Raw genomic sequence first — 22970 nt, 5'->3', positions numbered from 1 at the left:
GTACCCTCAGGTCTTGGTGAAGGAGCTGGTGCTGCCTCCTGCCTTTCCCCACATGGGGTCCTGCAGCTCATCCCACACAGCCTCAGATTCCCTCTACAGAACCTGCCCACAGATGTCTTCCGAGACTGGCAATACTGGGAGGCCTGTGGCCCAGACCCAGGAGGAACCAGCTGAGAGGCTCCGTGGAGGTATCGCTGATGGTGTAACCAGAATGAAAATGCCCACTTCTGTTCTGCTCCCTGAGAACAACTGTCAAGCCAGCATGAGTTTCCAGTTGGAACTTTTCCTTTTCTCACCATGTTTGTCGCTGTTTTAATGGACATTGCCTGGCTATTAAATCCCCCGATGAACTCACTTTGAAAATTATCTATTGCACTGGGCACCCTTTCAGGAATCACTGAGTGTTAATTTTCTCAGTCTGAGTGATAATTTATGAGTCAAACAAGGACAGATCTGAAGCCAGAGGCTGCTCCTGTTGGGAAATCCCTGAGGATGATGTTCCGGGGAAGCGTCCAGCCTTGGGAGTCCCGTGGAACTGAGCCAGCCCAGGTCATGAAGGGAGCTGGTGCCAGACACTGACTGGGGACCTGCTGGCCTCTGGGCAGACCGCTCTGTCCCTGCACTTGGCCTGCCGGGTATCCCTGTGCAGTCATACCAAGTCCTGTGCTCAGAAGGGCCTCAGAGTAGTTTAAAGTTCTGCTGCCGCCCCTGGAAGCTCATGATTTTGAACAACAACAACAAAAAAAAACCCACGTTTTCCACTCGGCCCCACACATTATGTGGCCTGTGCAGCTGTCAGGCTGTGGCCACAGTGCTGGCATCTCTCACACAATGAAGGCTGCTGGAGTCCTGGCTGACTTGTTTTGACTCTTTTGTGAGGCCCACACCTAAGCTAAACACTCACGTGCCCCCACGCTGACTCCCCACACTCTAAAGCATGAATCTGCACCTTCAGCTGGGAGAGGGTCCTCGTGTCATCTGGGTTTTCGGAGAGAAGGTCAAGGGAGCCTGGGTTCTAGTTCTTCAGTAATCAAGAGTAAGGGTCTTACCTGTTCACAGGTCCCTGTGGCTGCTTTACAGAAAGCAGGAAGTGGCCACTTCAGCCACACGGCTGCATTTCCAGCTCAGTCCAGGCAGAGCTGCACCCTGCCTTGCACCTCTGCAGATCCTGAGGGGAGTCCTTAACTGAGCCAGGGCGAGTCCTGGGGGCACTCTGCCCCTGTGGACACTGCCCCTGGGCAGGCCCTGAATCTCCTCTGCTCCCACACTCTAGAGTTCAACAGGTCTCAGGGGCTCTGCCTGAGGACTGCCCTTCAACCAGGTATTCGTAATTTCCCCAAGACCCAGGCTTGCTGAGTCACTCAGTTACCTGAATGCCTTTTTCACAAAGGGATGACTGTGCTGCTCCGTCTTCCTTCTTTTTTGTTTGCGAGGCCACAGGGAAATCTGGATCCTCTGGTGAAAAAGCAAATCCAGTTTCTTCTTCTTCTTCTTCTTCTTCTTCTGCTGCTGCTGCTGCTGCTGCTGCCGGTTCTTGTAAATGTCCTCACTTGGTTTCTGGGCAGCAACTTCCTTGACTTGCCTGGGGAGCGGATCTGAGCTGCATTTACCAGGCCATGCCCAGGGGAAGTGATCAGTGTGGGACCGTGAAGCTGGATTTCCCCAGGAGCTCCCTCCAAGCTTCTGGGATGATGATAAGACTCGGGATGAACCAAGGATCTCGAACCATGGGACAATGTGAAGTCTAGACCCAGTGGAGGAAGAGAAAGGCTACGGGAAGGGCAGGCTTCACTTTACTGAGCATCCGCTACCTGCCACACAGTTTCACGTGACTTATTCTGTGTGTTTCTCACAGCACCCTTGAGAAATAGAGACTACGATCACATCTTTTACATAAAAGAAAACCACCATCCAGGGAGGCGAAGTCCCTTGCTCACAGACTGTCATGTGGGAAGCTCTCTGGATGCAATGATGTCCTCCAGTTGCAGTACCAGGCAAGCTGTCCCAGAGTTCATGGAGCGGAAAGGCTCGAGAAGCAACTGAGGATGCTCGAATCACAGGTTTATAAAATCCATTCGTAAAACACAGCAAGAAGCTGAGGGAAGGAGATGGGAGGGCCGTATGACCTGATTCCTGTGCTGTCAACATTCATCGGTTCTCTTCTTTCTCTGCTAGTCAACCTCACCCCCTCAGGTGTGACCACGAGGACCAGAGCCGAGGTCTGGGCAAGAGTGCTCACAGCTGAAGGGCTTATGACACACACCGGCTCAATGGGACAGACATGGGACAAGTGTGCCTGATCATGGTGGAGTTGCCAAGAAGCAGCTGTCACACTGCCATGGGTTCTACGTGTTTCTTGGGCAGAGGATGCATGCGACCAGAATGGGCACCAGGAATGGTGGTGAACGAAGGCCCCATGGTTCTGCATGTTTAGGTGTCTCTTGTATAAAGGCACATTGTGAATTGAACATTTAGTGCCCAGGAGCCTCATGCATATTAAGTATCTCTTGGCCCTTGTGTCTCTTCCTTCCCACATGTAACATACCTGTTCTCTGTAACTATCTATTCTGAACGTATCTAAAAACCATGTCTTGCCTGTGTTATACAAACCACATGCATACTCACGTTCTCTGATGTAGCTGAATGTTTCCTAAGGCCAGGGCACATTTCAGGGTCGCATAGAGTGGAGAGAGGGACCAAAATAGCCTTGCTCTGTTTGACTCCCAGCCGAGATGTCTGCTGGGCAGCACTGCCTCTGTAGGCTCTAATGGGGGAAGGGAGCTCAAGGGAGCCTCTGGGGCTGGGCAGGCTACCAGAGGGTGTGGACATTTGGGTGGACCCTGACGGAGGACTTGGGTTTCCTTGGGAGGAAGTGTCAGGAAGGGCATCTGGGGCTGAGAGCACTGTGTGAGCAACAGAAGGAAGGAAACTGTGGCTGGCTGGGAAGGGATGGTATGGGGGACAGGGTGAGACTTCTGGCCCTGGGTGCTCAGATGAAGACCTGGGGTTGCCTAGTGGCTGGAAACACACACCAGCTGTGGCAACTTGACCTCTGGGATGTGAGTGTGTAGGCAGCTGCTGAGAACGGCTGTGGATTTGGAGATGTGGCTACAGGGAATGGGCAATGGATTCATCTGGGAATTCTGCAGGCAGTGGCCCATAGAGGAAACAGCCTGGAAATGAGACTGCAGATACGTGCTAAAGAGGCTGGAGGAACAGTGACCCCAGTACAAGTTTATGGATCTTATCCACAATCTAAAGAAATGGAGGCCAAATGGCTTTTGAAATTCTAAGATACATGCAGAGGAAGAGTAATGCTTCATGGGAGAGCCAGACTCTTACTGGCAGTGACGCTACACAGTAGAGCTCTGTTCCTCCTGCCCATGTCTGTGGTTGGGGCTGGGGTAGTGCACAAACATGACGCTGATGACGCCCAAGCATTGTTGGAAAAGAATTCAGCAGCTGCCACAAGAATCTTGAATCCGTGGGTGAAGACCTTGACTTTCTCTGGGACCAATGTGGTCAAGAACAAAGTAAAATCATGACAACAAACACTGTTCAGTTTTCCAAATATAGGCTATTTTAAATACTCTACATTTACCCTCAAAGACTGACATAACTTAGAATAACTTTTATAACAGCAAGGATGAGAACTAAAACTTAAATTGTAAATACAATTTTATTTATAAAAACAAAGTTAGCTTCAAATATTTTATGAACTAGTAGAATTTTAACCTTTTGTCACATTTCCCAACAAAGTAAATAATTCTTTTTTTCACTTCTAGTCTGTCAGAAGAAAAGTCTTAGCTGAAATGGCCAGAAACTCTGACGCACACTCCGGAGGCTGCTTCCGGGGCACCTCGGCACGGCCGCTTTTCCACCCTGGCCCTCACTTGATGCGGTCCAGCAGGGTTGAAATTGTTTGAAATGCTTGTTCCCAGTGCAGTAAAGAAATAGCACTTGAATGTAAATTTAATTTCCTCAGCAAGGCCATTTTTTTTTTTTTTTAATTTCTGCAGAAAGTGTACACTCGCCAGCAGTTTTGCCACAACAGTATACTGAGCAAAGGAGACAGGGTCATTTATAACCTGATGCATCCACCCTACTGCTGTGTCCAGTTTCCAGCGGCTGGAACGGGACCTCACATTCTGTATTTGTCCCGATTGGCTAGCAACTTAGAACTTTTTTAGAGAGGAAAAGGCAGAGGAGAACAAAGGAAGGAGGAAGTAACTGGTGGAATGCTGAGAAAGGTAAAAGCACCTTCACATAAGGAAGAGGAACAGGCAATGACCTAAAGCTTGCTTGGACTAGTATAAGCATGCCAGGGCAAATATTTAGGCTAAATTGTGGGAGCTAAGAACATAAAGTACATTGATTTCTTTATTAGGGCTAGCAGATATTTAAGAATGTTAGCACAGGTCTTTGAATAAATTTTGCTTCTAAGAGAAGTTACTATTTATTTCTAATGAGATGGGAAGGAAAGTCTTTGAAGAGGAAACTCTACTTTTTACAGAAGTAGGAACTTAGACTTACAGTTTGCACATTGACGAACTTGTTTTCCTTCCATACACGAGGGGTTTATGATCCTCTGTTGCAACTGATTTGTCCTATGTAACTTCAAGAGTTACTCGTCAACCTACTTACTATTCTGGACTTTTCGGGAAACGGCAATTTGCCTTCCTATTTAGTGGGAGGGATACTGAGACTGCACTTTTTCTTGCCCCAAGAAGTGCACAGTGTCATTGCAATGTCAACATCAGGGAGATCTCAGCCAGTGTGAAATAATTAGATTGTCCACTCAAAATTCTTAGTTACATCTTTTTAATATTTTCTTCACACTTCTTAAAAGCAGCTTAACAAGAATTGCATTAGTCAGGGTTTTCCAGAGAAACAGAAAAGAGAGGAGGAGATGTCCAGAATTGTCTCGTGTGATTACAGAGGCTAGAATCCAAGGAAGAGTGGCTTGAGTCCAGGGGCAGAATTCCCTCTTCCCCTGGGAGGTCAGTATTTCTTCCTTTAAGGCCTTCAACTGATTGGATGAGACCCACCCACATTATGGAGCATAATCTGCTTTACTAAAAGTATACTGGCTTAAATGCTAATTTCATCTGAAAAATACCACAGAATAATGTTGACCAAGTACTGGGAGAGGCCTTTTCCTTCATCTTTTGGTAAATTGCAATCCCTGGGTATATTCACATTTGAAACTCAAATGTGGGCATTGGCTACTGCAGGCCTTTCCCGGCTCAATGGAGTGCAGACAGGGGAGGCACAGGAGTGACTCCACTGTGTGAAGAGAAGACTGATGAGGGCCCGTGTGGCACCTCAGGTAGGGTCTGCACTGTCTGGACTATGGTCAGGCCCCTGCCTGAGCCAGCCCTGCTCTCCAGTGTCCCCAAGGAATCCCTGAAACTAGCATCTCATGGAGGAGATAGATGATGCAGGAGGTCCCCTGTGCCCAGAACAAATGGTACAACAAGGCCCCTCTGTTCCCCAAACTGGTCTCAGCAAACTTTCCCCACAGCTTGGATCTGGGCAGGTCACAGGGCCCAAACCTCATGACCAGCAGTGCTGGACCAGGGGGCTAGAAGGGCAGGTGGAGCTCTCTGATGACATTGTGGAGAGGAGGGGTGCCAGGCAAGGGGTGTCCAGGCAGGGGGTGTCCAGGATACTGTCCTGAGAGCCTCTCCAGGGACAGGTGCCCTTAGGGGCAGAGAAAAAGGCAACCGGGGAGACCAGAGGAGTCTGATGCAGATAAGGAGGGGCTCTGTCCAGTGATGTTTCTCCACAATGAGCTCTCCCGAGGACAAGCAGCCTGCTTTATAGGTGAACCCCATTGCACAGTGAGAAGACGAAGACTTCGGAACTCAGTTCCCTAGAACCTCTTCTCTCCCTGCATAGTCCGGCCCTATTGGTCCCTTCTGGTCTTGAAGGTCTTTAATGGAAACAAACCGCAAGGCCAAGGCCAGACCTGCCTGCCCTTCATGCCCATCTCCACGCAGCAGTTGAGTGTGGACTCTGCCTCCCCTGTCCCCCGAACAGTGAGTCCCCACCAGCCCCTCCAGGGACACAGTGCCAGCTCTGCAGCCCTCCCATCCCTCTGTCCATTCTTCTGCAGGCAGGATGGGCACTGTGGCTGGAGGAAGGCTCCTGATCCACTGCTTTGGGGGAATCTCTGATTTAGCACTCCACAGGGAACCCAACAGAGATCCAAAGCTGAGTACTGATTCAGAGAAAGAACATTTCTGCTAAGCTTAGGGCCTCAGGGAGGACAGATAATTATCTAAAGTTGACAGAACAATCAATTTTCTGGGTCTGAAGTTTACAAACAAAATCCCTCTCCTTTGAAGGCAGATTAGCCGTGGAAACACCTACATTGCCTGCCTAAATGGTTTGTCTCTGCAATCAATCTCTCTATTCTTTAAAACAGAATTAGGATAATTTGCATAATTGTTTCTTGTCTCAGAGAAATCTTACGGGGAGGCTGTCTCCAGATAACCAGCAGCCTGGGCTCCAGGCTGGGTTGTTTCCCGACGCCAAACCCACAGGCAGCCTTGCGGTAAGGCTCCAGGCTCTAGAGCCAAAGGCTCTAGGTCAGAGGCTCCACCTGGGACCCCTGCGCCCTCCCTGCCAGGGCGGCAGAGGGAGCCACATCCCTGAAAGCCTCTGGCTTAGGGACCTCAGAATTCCCACCTCTGATAAGGTAATGAAATGAGCCAAAGTTGGTAAAAATCTGTGAACAAACTGGCCTACAGTGGCTAAAACCAGAGGGAGAAAAATAAGGTGATAAACCCCCAAAACCAGCCATCCTGGGAAGTTTCAAGGGGCTGCATAGGGTTCTACATAGGGTTCAGTGCATGTCACAGGCCCAGCAACCACATCTGCAGCCCCCAGGACCTAATCCCCTTCTACATAGGGTTCAGTGCATGTTAGCAAACACTGGGCTCGATTCCTGCCTAGTCCCTGCCAGATATCCCATGCCCACCTCATTAAGAGAATGAGGCCACACAATCACACCCAGGCCATCGTGGTGATGGAGTGGCTGGGGTCCAACTTGCACACCCTTCATTGCTGGTTCAGAGCCAGCTGTCTGACCACATTCCTACTCCAAGATGGGACTTTGGGGACATTAAAAGGGGTCAGCGACCCTGGTGGACAAAGTTCCAAAACATGGCCAGCTGGTCCCCTAGAAGTTTGGTACATGGGATAAGCCAAGGCTTTTCTTCAGGAACAGGTTTTCCACCACGTCGCTGCCCAAGGCCCAGGGCATCCCCAAGTTTGCGTGAAGCCTGCCTGCCATGTCCACAGCCCATGCTGAGCCCTCCTGGAGCCACTGGAATGCTTGTTCCTGGGCATGTGATAAGCCCAGACAGCTTCCGCCTTGCAGGACAACTGTGTGCATCTGGCAGCAGTAGCCAGAGGGCCCATGGAAGATGGAGGTGAAACCAGATGCTGTGAGAACACTTTATTAGGCAAAACCGCATACTATACAAATGCTTTAAAATGCAGCAGGAGATGTGAAGACACAAATGAACAAGCGCATAGTGACACATGGCTGTCAGAACACAGGAAAGAATCCACACTGCTTCCCCCCTTTACCTAGAAAAGGAGAGTTCTAGGCCACCTCCTCCTCAGCACACTCCTCATCCTCCTCCTCCTCCGCCGTGGCATCCTGATATTGCTGATATTCAGGCACCAGGTCGTTCATGTTGCTCTCGGCCTCGGTGAATTCCATCTCATCCATGCCCTCGTCTGTGTACCAGTGGAGGAAGGCCTTGCGCCTGAACATTGCTGTAAACTGCTCTGAGACACATGTGAAGAGTTCCTGGATGGCCATATTATTCCCAATGAAGGTGGCTGACATTTTTAGCCCCCGGGGTGGGATGTCACAGACGGCTGTTTTTACGTTGTTGGGGAGCCAGTCAGCAAAGTAGCTGCTGTTCTTATCTTGAATGTTGAACATCTGTTCATCCACCTCCCTCATGGGCATGCGACCCCTGAAAATGGCAGCCGCCGTTAGGTAGTGGCCGTGATGGGGGTCACAGGCAGCCATCATGTTCTTAGCATCAAACATCTGCTGGGTGAGCTCAGCCACAGTCAAGGCCCAGTACTGCTGGCTGCCCCGGCTGGTCAGTGGGGCAAAGCCGGGCATGAAGAAATGCAGCCGGGGAAACGGAACCATGTTCACGGCCAGCTTCCGCAGGTCAGCATTCCGCTGGCCCGGGAAGCGCAGGCACATGGTGACCCCACTCATGGTAGCAGACACCAGGTGGTTCAGGTCACCATAGGTGGGTGTGGGCAGTTTTAGGGCCTTGGAACATATGTCATATAGCGCTTCGTTATCTATACAGAAGGTCTCATCCGTGTTTTCCATGAGCTGGTGGACTGAGAGGGTGGCGTTGTAGGGCTCCACCACGGTGTCTGACACCTTGGGCGAGGGCAGGATGCTCAATGTGTTTATGATCCTGTCTGGGTACTCCTCCCGGATCTTACTGATGAGAAGGGTACCCATCCCAGACCCAGTCCCCCCACCCAGGGAGTGGGTCAGCTGGAAACCCTGCAGGCAGTCACAGCTCTCAGCCTCCTGACAACGTCCATCACTGACTCCATCAGCTCCGCGCCTTCGGTGTAGTGTCCCTTGGCCCAGTTGTTTCCGGCCCCACACTGACCTGTAAGACAGTACAGCCAGTCACTCGACGGCCAGGTATACGGTCATCAGTGGTCACCACCATAATGCAGAAAGGGCCAAGTGTCACATGTGAGGTGAAAGCACCATTCGCCCTGCAGGTGGAGCAAATGAAACCCGCTCCCCCAGAGTTACAGGACAGCAGCTTCCCCTGTTAGAAATTAAGACAGGAGTCAAACCTGAGACGGGCTCACAGACCTCGCTGCAGGTGGCTCCTGCCCATTCTCAGGAAAGGCAGTAGCCACGACCCCAGCTCAGCTCCCGGCAAGGACATCAGTAGCTCCTCACCTTGAGGAGACACCCGGGCCTTCCTCCCGAAGCCCGTTTAGGACAGGCAGATTGAGCGACTCGACTCGGCGGATAGGAGGGTGTTCAGGGGCCCTGGCGCCACAGTTCCCACAGGATGACCTTGGGGTGTTCCTAGATTTTGAGCTGCCCTGGCTAAGGAGCCGCACCCCAGTCCTCGCCCGCAGCTCACCGGAAATGAAGTTGTCTGGCCTGAAGACCTGCCCGAAGGGCCCCGAGCGCACAGAGTCCATGGTGCCCGGCTCCAGATCCACGAGCACAGCGCGGGGCACGTACCTGCTACCTGCGTGGGGAGGGAGGGCATGAGCGAGGGGAGAGCTACGTTCCCAGGAGGGCGGTGGGGGAAGGACGAGGGTCTCACCGCTGGCCTCGTTGTAGTACACGTTGATGCGCTCCAGCTGCAGGTGGCTGTCCCCATGGTAGGTGCCAGCGGAGTCAATGGCATGTTCATCAGAGATCACCTCCCAGAACTGCAACAGACAGGAGGGGCCAGACAGGCCGGGGCTGAGTCACGGAGGCGCCCCAGCCCCTCTCCCACCCCCACCCTCATCCGCACCCCCATCCCTAGGCCGCCCTGTCCCTGGGGTCCACCCCAGCCGCCTCACCAGCCGCCCAGTTCCACCGTCCCCGACAGGGAGCCCAGGGGCCGCAATGCAGGGGCACCGCTCCCGCCACTGCCAACATCTTCCCCGGCCACCCGGCAGGCCCGGGCTGGGACCTCAGAGCCCCGGCTGCCAACCTTGGCCCCGATCTGGTTCCCGTACTGCCCGATCTGCGTGAGCACAATCTCCCTCATGGCTAAGGCAGGATTAGGGCGGCAACAGAAGCGCGAGAAGGAGGAGCAGAGGCGCAGCGACCCAGCCCGCCCTCCGCTAACGCTTAAATAGCCCCGCGTCCACCTCCCTCAGCCTCCAACTGGGCTCCCAGAATAAGCAACAGCTTTACTTCCACACAGGTGCACCCACCTGTGAATCCCTTGGCGTTGAACGTCTGTTGGAGAACTCAGGTATCCTTGCTATGGTCCCTTCCACGTTGGGGAAAGCTGCTCAGCTGAAGAACTTCCTCCCACGTCTTTAGTAAGACTAAATTCCTAGCTGAGCTGAAACTGATTTTTCCTCCCATGTGGGAGGGGAAGACTCTTGTTTCCATATTCACAGAGTGCCTTTGCACCTGTCCCAGATTGATGACATATTTTTGTAACTGATGAGTCTTTTCATCTATTAGGAGATCTGTGGTTAGGAAAGGCCTTCCACATGTTAACTCAACAGGACTTAATTATACGTTTTACTTTGGAGCAGTTCAAACCCGCAGTAAGCTATGGGTGTTAGAGATAGTCAGGCCTCTGATTTAGCTAGTCTTCTTTAGGATTAGCCCTTTCACCTTTCCAGAGGACTGCAGTCTCCAGCAGAGTGAAGGTAATATTGGATTCTTAAAGCTGAGGATAGGTGTTGGGTTACGCCTGCTGTGAAAGATGGGCCATTGTCACTTTGCAGGCTTTTGGATTACCCAAACTGAGGAGTTATTTCTTCTGGTAAACATTTTTCAGATGGGGTGGGGAATGCCTCGATCTAACCAGTGAAGGTATCAGTAAGCATTAGCAAATATTTGAATCTCCTGCAGAAAGGCTTCAGGGTAAATTAGAGTTGCCAGTTCTCATGTAGATAGGTTCCTCAATTTTGGACAGGTTTAACTGGAGAAGGAGAAAATTGCTGGCCGTTTGGGTCATGTCAGGCACAGAGCTCACAGGGCTAAGTCACCTGTTTTAGTGTCTTGAAAAGATTTACCCCTATAAACAAATGAGACATTAACAGAAACAAAGAATCCCTTCTAGGGTGAAAAGAATCATGAAAGTGCTGAGTTATACTCCTGTGATTGGTACTTGGCATTAGTAATTTATTACCATCATTCAGCCCGAGGGGCCCTGGACTGAAATGCAATCCCTGGACCATTTTTGTTCTTCTTCAGGGTATTCCGGCCCAGTTCTATGTATGCTGACCGGCACGCCCACAAGCTTCATTGGCCCTTTCAGTGCAGGGGCCTTGGCTGTGGCATCTACAAGGGCATTTCCTTTTACATGGTCAGTCTCTCTTTTGATCTCCTCTGCAATTAATTATAGTCACTTTTTGGCAGCAAAGCAGCATTCTAACAAGCCCAAAATCTGAATGATGTTGTATGGAAAAGCCCTTTGGGGTCAGGAGTCCCCACCCATTCCAAATTGCAGCATAAGCATGAAGCACTAAAAAATCAGACTTGGAATCAGTGTAAGTGTTAACTTTTAAATCCTTTCCAACTGCAGGGGCCTAGTAAGTTCAATTAACTCAGCTTTTTGAGCTGAGGTCGAGGCCAGCAAGGCTTGTGCCTTGATTCTCTTGTGCTGACTACTAATAGCATATCTAGCCCTCCTGTTTTCCTGATGCATAAAAAAACTTGCATCTGTTAACCACTCTTCCTTGGGATGGTCAAGGGGCTCATCTCTCCTACGTCTGGCCTGCTAGAATAAATTTGTTTCATAACCTGTGACATGCTTTGGCTGTGTCCCCAGTCAAATTTTATCTTGAATTATAGCTCCCATAATTCCTACATATCGTGGGAGGGGCCCAGTGGGAGGTAATTGAATCGGGGGATGGGTCTTTCCCATGCTGTTCTCGTGACAGTGAATAAGCCTCATGAGATCTGGTGGTTTATTTATTTATTTATTTTTGAGACAGAGTCTTGCTCTGTTGCTCAGGCTGGAGTGCATTATCATGATCTTGGCTCACAGCAACCTCTGATTCCCGGGTTCAAGCGATTCTCCTGTCTCAGCCTCCTGAGTAGCTGGGATTACAGGTGCCCACCACCATGCCTGTCTAATTTTTGTACTTTTAGTATAGACGGAGTTTCACCATGTTGGCCAGGCTGGCCTCGATCTCCTCACCTCAGGTCATCCACTGCCTTGGACTCCCAAAGTGCTGGGATTACAGCTGATGGTTTTATAAAGGGGAGTTTCCCTACACAAGCTCTTTTGCCTGCTGCCATGTAACAGATGTGACTTTGTTCCTCACCTGCCTTCTGCCATGAGTGTGAGGCCTCTCCAACCACGTGCAACTGTGAGTCAATTAAACCTCTTTTTTAATAAATTACCCAGCCTCAGATATGTCTTTATTAGCAGCGTGAGAACAGACTAATACAACCTGTATGCCAGAAAGGCTGGGAGCACCTGTGGACTCTGACAGGTAAGTAGCTGGGTTTATGGTTTGCCAGGCTTTAAGGGTTATGTCTGGAGGGTCGGTCTAGCAATAAGGCCTCACACTTTCATAAATATTCTCCTATTATCCACTGGTGCCCTTTAGCTTCTAGGACCACCTTCCCTTGTTGTGGGGTCAAAAACCTGTAGGTGCTGTTCTAATGTTAGTTTATTAGCTTTGCCAACTAGAAAAGTGGTAGCAGCAATAGCTCTAAGACATCAAGGCTAAAAGTCAGAGGATCACTAAGGAAAGTAAAAGCTAAACTGTTTGGGGCCTCTTTCCTGGGGCAGCCTCCAGGCTACTGCAAAACGGAGGCAGTGGGCAGAAAGGCAACAATATGCAGAGCACTCAGGTGAGGGACAAAGCACAAGTTGGACAGTCCAAAAACAGAAAGTGGCAAACATCTTGTTTAGCCAAATCCATTCTTCTCAATATTCCCCAGGGCCTCTAACCCTGTGGGCTTGGCCTCTAATCTGAGTATGACACCCCCAGGTCTCTAACTTTGGGCTGAGTCTCTCATCCTAATATTATACCCTAGGGCCTCTCACTTAAGTAATAGTGGGTAATCATTCTTGCCAACCTGAATGGCTTCGCGACTCTAAAAGACAGCCCACTTGCCAGCTGAATGATTCTATGTGGATTGTTTTCCTTGGAGTGGGGGTCTTGTCTTGGTGTCCCTTCATGGTGTTGCTGAAAGATGTTGCTGGAAAAGAGGTTCCTGATACAGACCACAAAGTAGGATTCTTAAATCTTGTGCAGTAAAAAATTTGAGGTGAGTCAGAGAGCACAGTGAAAGAAGCAAGTTTATTAGAAATGACTCCATTACAGAGTTGGACATCCTCAGAAAACAAGAGCAGGAATGCATTGTCTTTTGTTAGTGTCTGTACTCTAACTATAAAGAGAAAGAGTTATAATTAAACTTGGAAGGTGCAGATGTACTCACTAAAGTCGGGGCTATTGGTTTTAACAGTGACCATTAACCCGTTAACCTAAGCTAGCTCGTTAATATTATCTTTAACAAAAAATGCTGCACTCCTAGGACATTTATACATTTTTCAGGCTTGGTGGAAGATGTCTTGTATGGCCATAAATATTCTGCAATTGTAATCTGTGGCCAGTAAAAAAATGTGGCTATTTCCAGACCATAGGTATTAACCTTCTAGATGCCTTGTGAGTACCTAGCTACTCATATTAAGATAGAGAATTCTAGTCATGTTTATTAAACTAGAAGCTTGATAACCATGAGTTCCTCTAACACAGCAATTCTACTCCTCAAGGAGAAAATGTATTTCTCAGGAATTTTGTGCATTTTGTATGGTGGCATTTGGTATGTTTACCAAAATGGCAGAAAAGAGTGAAATTAGTCCTCAAAGATTTCTCGATTGGATATAAAGTAAACAAAATGATTATAGTTAATATGCAAGTTGACACAGTTGATATGCAAAAGAAATTTTGTTTGAAACACAATGAGATTTTTATTTTTATTTATTATTATTATTTTGAGACAGAGTCTTGCTCTACTGCCCAGGCTGGAGTGCAGTGCACCATCTTGCCTTACTGAAACCTCCGCCTCCCAGGTTCAAGTGATTCTCCTGCCTCAGCCTCCCAAGTAGCTGGGATTACAGGCATGAATCACCACACCCAGCTAATTTTTGTATCTTTAGTAGAAATGGGGTTTCACTCTGTTGGCCAGGCTGGTCTCAAACCCCTGATAACAAGTGATCTGCCCACCTTGGCCTCCCAAATTGCTGGGATTACAGGCATGAGCTACTGCTCCCAGCCACAATGAGGCTTTTAAATAATTCTGATTTCCTGCTGTTGAGCAGGGAGCTGAGCAAATTCAACAGATCATGAGCCTAAAGTAGGAGAAGACTGAGGACAAACTCTAGAACACATGTGATTAAATTAATTACAATGGAAACCAAATCAAATTTAATAAGGCCATACCTCTTAGTTTCAAGATGTTTCCCCTCATTTTGAAATGTGGTGTTATTCAGTGGAAAAGAAAAATAGTGTTTATCTCCAGAGTAAAGAACTGGGTTCCCTGCAGGGACTGACTGACTGAGAGCTATGGCTCAGGATTAAAAATTCTCTTTTTTCCACTTACAAACTAAAAATTAATTTCTAAGCCCCTATTGACTAAATGGACCCCCCTTCTTGGATAAGGACATTCCAAAGTTACCCTGAAAAGCTAGTTCAAGCCATGGGTCACACCTGCCTCATTAGACTCTCCTCCCTTTGGTTTTAATTGTAATTTTTAATTAATTTTTATGGGTACATAGTTGGTGTATATATTTATGGGGGTACATGACATACTTTGATACAGGCATGTAACAAGTAATACATAATAAAAAACAGGGTATCCGTCCCCTCAAGCATTTATAGCTTGTGTTATAAACAATCCAATTATACTATTTTAGTTTTTATAAAATATATAATTAAAATTTTTTTTACCATAATCACCCTGTTGTGCTATCAAATACTGTCTTACTCATTCTTTCTAACAATTTTTCGTACCCATTTCACATCCCCACTAACCCCCTGTTCCCCCACTGCCCTTCCCAGCCTCTGGTAACCACCCTTATACTCTCTATGACATCAATTATTTCAAATTTTAGCACCCACAAATAAGTGAGGACATGTGCCATTTTTCTTTCTGTGCCTGACTTATTTCACTTAACATAAAGACTTTCAGTTCCATTTCTGTTACTGCAAATGACAGACTCTCATTCTTTCTTATAGCTGAATAGCACTCCATTGTGTATATGTACCACATTTTCTCTATCCAGTCATCTGTTGATGGACATTTATGTTTCTTCCAAATCTTGGCTATTAGCAACATTTGTTTTTGACTGACTTCTAGATAAAAGCCACCTTAACTGAGGTGAAATGATATCTCATTTTGGGTTTGATTTGCATTTCTATAATGATCAGTAATGTGGAGCACCTTTTCACTTGCCTATTTGCCATTTGTATGTCTTCTTTTCATAAATGTCCATTTAAATTTTTGTCCACTCTTTAATTGATTATATTTTTTCTATAGAATGTTTTGAACTCAATATATTGTAGTGTATTAGTCTGTTTCTGCACTGCTATAAAAAAACTGAGACTGGGTTATTTATCTATTTCTGTATTCAGATGAAGTCTTGCTCTGTCGCCCAGGCTGGAGTGCACTGGTATGATCTCGGTTCACTGCAACCTCCACCTCCTGGGTTCAAGCAATTCTCTGCCTCAGCCTCTTGAGTAGCCGGGATTACAGGCACCTGACACCATGCCCAGCTAAGTTTTGTATTTTTAGTAGAGACGGGGTTTCACCATCTTGGCCAGGCTGGTCTTGAACTCCTGACCTCGTGATCCACCCGCCGCAGCCTCCCAAAGTGCTGGGATTACAGGCATGCACCACTGCGCCTGGCGAGACTGGGTAATTTATAAAGGAAATAGGTTTAACTGAGTCACAGTTCCACATGGCTGGGGAGGCCTCAGGAAACTTACAATCATGGCAGATGGGAAGCAGGCACCTCTTCCATGATGGCAGGCGAGAGAGCATGTATGTGAAGCAAAGGGGGAAAAGCCCCTTATAAAACCATCAGATCTCATGAGAACTCACTCATTATCAGAAGAACAGCCTGGGGGAAACCAACCCCATGATCCAATCACCTTCTACCAGGTCTCTCCTTCAACACCTGGGGATTACAATTCAATATGAGATTTGGGTGGGGACACAAAGCCTAACCATATCATGTAACTATTAATTGCTTTTCAGATGGGTAATTTACAAATATTTTCTTCCATTCTGTGGGTTTTCTCTTCACTTTGTTTATTGTTTCCTTCACTTTAAAAAAGCTTTCTGACTTGCTGTAATTCCATTTGTCCATGTTTGCTTTGGTTGTCTGTGCTTATGGGGAATTATTTAAGAAATTTTTGTCCAAACCAATGCCCTAAAGAGTTTCCCCAGTGTTTTCTTGTAAAATTTTGATAGTTTGAGGCGTTAGGTTTAAGTCCTTAATTCATTTTAATTTGATTTTTGTATTTTGCAAGAAATAGGGTTCTAGTTTCATTCTTCTGCCTATGGCTTGCCAGTTTTCCCAGCCCTATTTATTACTGAAACTGTCTTGTTTTTTGTTGTATGTTATTGACACTTTTGTTGAAAATTAGTTTAGCTGTATGAGTTTGTTTCTAAGTTCTCTATTTCATTCCATTTGTCTTTATGTCTTTTTATTCTAGTGTCATGCTGTTTTAATTACTACAGCTTGATAGTACAATTTAAAACCATGTAATGGGATTCCTACAGTTTTGGTTTATATACTCAGAATAGCTTTGACTATTATGGTGTTTTGTGGTTCCATATATATTTCAGATTTTTTTTCTATTTCTGTGAGGAATGTCACTGTTATTTTGATAGAGATGGCATGAAATGTATAGATTGCTTTGGATCATATGGACATTTTTTAAAATACTGATTCTTCCAATCTGTGAACATAGAAATAACTTTCCATTTTTTTGTCTTCTCTTTCATTTCTTTTATCAGTGTTTTACATTTTTAACTGTTGAGAACTTTTATTTCTTTGGTAAATTCCCACACATTTTGTTTTATTTGTGGCTATTTCAAATAGGATTACTTTTTTGAATTCTTTTTCAGTTTGTTGACTGTTGGCATATAGAAATCCTACTGATTTGTATATGTTAATTTTGTATTCTGCAAATTTACTCAAGTTATTACTTCTAATAGTTTTTTGATGGAAATATTATGCCATTCTCACATTGCTGTAAAAATAATCGGTGACTGGTTAATTTATAAAGGAAATAGGTTTAATTGGCTCATGGTTCTACAGGCTGTACAGAAAGCATAGCACTGGCTTCTGCTTCTGGTCAAGCCTCTGACAACTGACAATCAAGGTGAAAAATAAATCCAGTGCTTGCACATCACATGGTAAGTGTGAGGGCAGGGGGGAAGTGCTACACACTTGTAGATAACCAGCTCTCATGAAAACTTACTATTGTGAGAATGGCACCCAAGGAAATGATGCCAAACTGTTCATGGAAATCCTGCCCTCATGATTCAATCACCTCCCGACTAGGCCCACTTCCAACATTGAGGATTACATTTTAATATAAGATTTTGGTGGGAACACATACCTAAACTATATCATTTTGCCCCTGGCCATTCCAAGTCTCATATCCTTCTCATATTTCAAAATACAATCATGACATCCCAATAATCCCCAAAGTCTTCACTCATTTCAGCCTTAACTCAAAAGTCAAAAGTCTCATCTAAGACAAAGCTAGTTTATTCTTCCTATAAGCCTGTAAAATAAAAAACAAATTAAGTGCTTCCAAGATACAAATGGGGCATAGGCATTGGGTAAATACTCCTATTCTAAAAGGAAGAAATCAGCTAAAAAAAAAAAAAGAGGCCACAGGACCCATACAAGTCTGAAGCCCAGAAGGGGAGTTATTGAATTTTAAGGCTCCAAAATAATTATTTTTGATTCTATGTCCCATTTCCAGGGCACACTAATGCCTTGGGACGTTTAGACCTTGTGGCTTTGCATGGTTCAGCCCCCACAGCTGCTCTCATGGGCTGGTATTGTGTGCCTCTGGCTGGTTTTGTGTGCTTCTGGCTTTTCCAGGTGCAAAGTGCAAGCTGTAGCTAGGTCTACCATTCTGGGATCTGGAGGACAGTGATCCTCTCCTCACAGATCTACTAGGCCATGCCCCAGTGGGGAACCCACATGGGGATTGTAACCCTACATTTCTTTGCTGCATTGTTTTAGTAGAGGTTCTCCATGAGGGCTCCACCCTTGCAGCATGCTTCTGCCTGCACACCCTAGCTTTTTAATACATTATTTGAAGTAAAGGTGGAGGCTCCCAAGTCTCAGCTCTTGCATTTTGTACACTCACAGGCCTAACAACATATGAAAGCTACCAAGGCTTATAGCTTGCACCCTCTGAAGCAGTGACTGGAGTTGTAACTGGGCCAATTTGTGCTACACCTGGAGCTGGAGCAGTGGCCAGGATGCAGGGAGCCATGTTCTAAGGCTACCCAAGGCAGCAGTTCCTGGGCCTGATCCCAGAAACTATTCTCTTCTTTTAGGCCTCAGGGTCTGTGATGGGGGCTGCCTTTTAGATTTCTAAAATGCCTTCAATTCCTCTTCCCCATTGTCTTGGCTATCAACACTTGCTTTTTTTTTTTAAGTTATACAAATATCTCTAACAAGTGATTGCTCCACAGCCTGCTCGAGTTCCTCTCTTGTAAAAGCTTTTTATTTTTCTGCCACATGACTGGGCTGCAAAGTTTTTAAGCTTTTACGCTATGCTTCCCTTGCAAGTAAAAATAAATTACAACTTACTTTTTTTTGCTGCAACATGTGAGCATAGGTTGTTAGAAGCAGCCAGGCCACATCTTCAGTGCTTTAGTGCTTAGACATTTTTTCAACAGAAACCCTAAATCATCACTTTCAAATTCAAACTTTTATATATCCCTAGGGCATGACAGAAATTCAGCCAACCACTTTGCTAAGACAACATGAATGACCTTTGCTTCGATCCTAATAAGTTTCTAATTTTCATCTGAGACCTCCTCAGCTCAGCCTTCACCATCCAGATCACTATCAGCATTTTCGTCAAAGCCATTCAAAGTTAAGAAAATCTCAACTTTCCCTCATTTTTCTGTCTTCTTCTGAATCCTACAAACTCTTCCAACCTCTGCCTGTTTACCCAATTACAAAGCTGATTCCACATTTTCAGGTATTCTTATAACAATTTTCCACTCCTTTGTGCCAATTTTCTGTATTAAGCTTTTTTCCCATCACTATAAATACCTGAGACTGGGTAATTTATTTTTTAGAAAGGAGGTTTAAGTGGCTCATGATTCTACAGGCTGTAGAGAAGACACAGCACTGGTATGCACTTCTGGGAAGGCCTCTGGAAGTTTACAGTCATGGCAAAAGTTGAAGCAGAATCTTGCACATCATAGGGCAAAAAGCAGGAGCAAAAAAACAGAGGGGCGAGTTGTTACACACTTTTAAATAACCAGGTCTTATGGGAACTCACTCACTATCATGAAGATAGTACCAAGTGGGATGGTGCTAAGCCATTTATGAGTAATCCACCCCAATGGTTAAATCACCTTTCACCTGGCCCACCTCCAACATTGAGAATTAAATTTGGGAGGGGACACACATTAAAACCCTATCAGAGGAGTCTTTACGTTTTTCCAAATATAAGATTATATCACTGGCAAAAACAATAATTTGACTTCTTTTCCAATTGGGATGCCTTTTATTGCTTTCTCTTGTCTGATTGCTCCAGATAGGAATTTCAGAATTATGTTGAATAACAGTGGTAAAAGTGGATATTCTTGTCATCTTCCAGATTTTACAGGAAAGGCTTTTAGTTTTTCCCCACTTAGTATGATACTAGCTGGGGGTCTGTCATATATGACTTTTATTATGTTGAGATATGTTCATTCCATACCCAGTTTTCAAAGGGTTTATTATTAAAGAATATTAAATTTTATCAAATACTTTTTAGGCATAATGGAAATGATTATATGGATTTCGTCCTTCATTCTTTTTTTTTTTTTTTGAGATGACGTCTTCCTCTGTCACCCAGGCTGGAGTGCAATGGCATGATCTCAGCTCACTGCAACCTCTGCCTCCCGGGTTCAAGCGATTCTCCTGCCTCAGCCTTCCAAGTAACTGGGATTACAGGTGCCCACCACTCCACCCGGCTAATTTTTGTATTTTTAGTAGACATGGGGTTTTGCCATGTTGGCCAGGCTGGTTTTGAACTCCTGAACTCAGGAGATCCACCTATCTCGGCTTCCAAAAGTGCTGGGATTACAGGTGTGAGCCACTGCACCTGGCCCCTTCATTCTATTTATATGATATATCACATTGACTGATTTGCATGTCGAACCATCCTTGTATCTCTGGGATAAATTCCACTTGGTCATTATGAATTACCTATTTATGTATTGTTTAATTGAGTTTGCTAGGTTTTTTGCAAATTTTTGCATCAATATTCTCAAATATGGGCTCGTAGTTTTCTTTTTAAATGTGTCTTTGTCTTGTTTTGATATCAGTGTAATACTAGCCTCAAAGAATGAGTTTGGAAATGTTCTTTCCTTCTCTATTTTTCAGTCTGGTCCTACAGACATTTTTTTATTATGGCTTTAATTTTGTTACTCGTTATTGGTCTGTTCAGGTTTTGGATTTTTTCCTAGTTCATTCTTGGTAAGTTATGTGTGTCTAAGAATTAATTTCCTCTAGGTTTTCTAATTTGTTGGCATACAATTACTTATAGTAGCCACTAATGATCCTTTGATTTTCTGAAATGTTACTTGTAATGTCTCCTTTTTCACCTTTGATTTTATTAATTTGTATCATCTCTGTTTTTTAGCTAGCTGTCTAAATATTCATTAATTGTTTTACTTTTCAAAAAACCAACTTCTTGTTTCATTGATCTTTTGCACTGTTTTCTTCATTTTATTTCTGCTGTAATTTTTATTATTTCTTTTCTTCTAATTTTGAGTTTTGTTTGGCCTTTTTATTCTAGTGAATTAAGATGTATTGTTAGGTTATTTATTTGCAGCTTTTCTGATTTTTATATAGGCACTTACAGTTATAAATTTTCCTTTTATAATAGTACCTCTTTTACCATATTCCACAGGTTTTGCTATGTTATGTTTCTATTATTTGTTTCAAGAAAATTTTCCATTTTCTTTTTAACATTTTTATTGACCTACTGATCATTAAAGAGCATATTGTTTAATGTCCAAGTGTTTGTATAGTTTCTGAAATTCATTTTTTAATTGATTTCTAGTTTGTTCCATGGTGGTCAGAGAAAATGCTTGATATTACTTCAATTTTTTTAAATGTTTTCAGACTTGTTACTTAATATATGGTCTATCCTTGAAAATAACCCATGTGCAGAGAAGAACAATGTGTATTCTGCAGCTGTTGAATGAAATTTTCTGTAAATATCTATTAGGTTCATTTGTTATACCGTGCAGATTAAGTCTGATGTTTCTTTGTTGATTTTCTGTCTGGAAGGTCTATCCAATGACTAAAGTAGGGTATTGAAGTGTCCAGCCATTATTGTATTGAGGTCTCTTTCTTTAGCTCTTATAATATTTGCTTCATTTATCTAGGTGCTTTAGTGTTGGGTGCATATATATTTCTTATTATATCCTCTGGAAGAATTGATCTCTTTATTATTATATAATGACTTTCTTAATATCTTCCTACAGTCTTTTGTTGAAATCTATTTTTGTATGGTATAAGTAAAGCTATTTCTGCTCTTTTTTGGTTTCTATCAGCATGGAATAACTATTTCCATTGTTTTATTTTCAGTCTAAATGTATCTTTACAGGTAAAGTATTTTTTTGTAGGTCATAGATTATTGTCTTGCTTCTCTATCCATTCATCCACTATTTGTCTTTTGATTGGAGTATTTAGTTCATGTACATTCAATGTTATTATTGATAAGCACTTACTCCTGCCATTTTGTTACTTGTTTTCTGATTGATTTTTGTCCTCTCATTGTTCTTTTCTTTCTTCCTGTCTTCCTTTTAGTGAAGGTGATTTATCTTTTAATATTATCTGATTTATTGCTTTTTACTTTTTGTACATCTGTGGTATGCTTTTTGATTTAAAATTACCATGAGGCTTGAATATAATATCTTATAACACATCATTTTAGACTGTGGACAATTTAACATTGATTGCATAAACAAAGAAACAAGCAAAGCAACTAATAAAAACTCTACACTTTAACTCCATTGCCATTCTTTTAAACTTTTTGTTGTTTCTCTTCCTTCCCTATTTTACTGTCTATGTCTTGGAAATATGTTGTAGTTATTTTTTATTGGTTTATTGTTTACTCTATTTGAGATTTTTGCACACCATAATTACCATGTTATAATATTCTGTGTTTTTCCATGTGCTATTACTACTGAGTTCTGTACCTTCAGATGACTTCTTATTGCTCACTCACTTTTTTTCTTTCAGGCTCAGAACTCCCTTTCGCATTTCTTGTAGGACAGGTCTGGTGTTAATGAAATACCTCAGTTTTTGTTTGTCGGAAAAGTTCTTATTTCTCTGTCAAGTTTAAAGGACTTTTTGCCAGATACATTATTCTAAAGTAAAAGTCTTTTTTTTTTTCCTTCAGCTTTTTTAATATGTCATGCCACTCTCTCAGCCTGTAAATTTTCCCCTGAAAAGTCTGCTGTCAGATGTATTGGAGTTCCATTGAATGTTATTTGTGTCTCTTCTCTTGCTGCTTTTAGAATCATTTCTTTATCCTTAACCTTTGGGTGTTCAGTTAAGTGCCTTGAGGTGGTCTTCTTTGGGTTAAATCTGCTTGATGTTCTGTAACTTTCTTGTACTTGAATGTTGATATCAAATGTTGGGGAATTGTTTTTAATATTATTTCTTTAAATAAATGTTTAATTTTTTTTTTTTTTTGACAGACTCTCGCTCTGTAGCCCAGGCTGGAGTGCAATGGCGCGATCTCGGCTCACTGGAAGCTCCGCCTCCTGGGTTCACGCCATTCTCCTGCCTCAGCCTCCCAAGGAGCTGGGACTACAGGCACCCCCACCACGCCCAGTTAATTTCTTTTTGTATTTTTAGTAGAAATGGGGTTTCACCGTGTTAGCCAGGATGGCCTTGATCTCCTGACCTTGTGATCCACCCGCCTCAGCCTCCCAAAGTGCTGGGATTACAGGCGTGAGCCACTGCACCGGGCCAATA

General features: G+C 44.6%; 1 pseudogene; it reads right to left on the bottom strand.

The window, feature by feature from the left end:
* The window catches only part of LOC107973200 (tubulin beta-8 chain-like), a 126710-nt pseudogene that overhangs the window by 61896 nt on the left and 41844 nt on the right, over positions 1-22970 (bottom strand).

The sequence above is a fragment of the Pan troglodytes genome, chromosome 13 (genome assembly GCF_028858775.2).
Source record: "Pan troglodytes isolate AG18354 chromosome 13, NHGRI_mPanTro3-v2.0_pri, whole genome shotgun sequence".
Classification (NCBI taxonomy): domain Eukaryota; kingdom Metazoa; phylum Chordata; class Mammalia; order Primates; family Hominidae; genus Pan; species Pan troglodytes.
The sequence above is the reverse complement of the archived record's forward strand: the minus strand, read 5'-3'. Positions and strand labels throughout refer to the sequence as shown.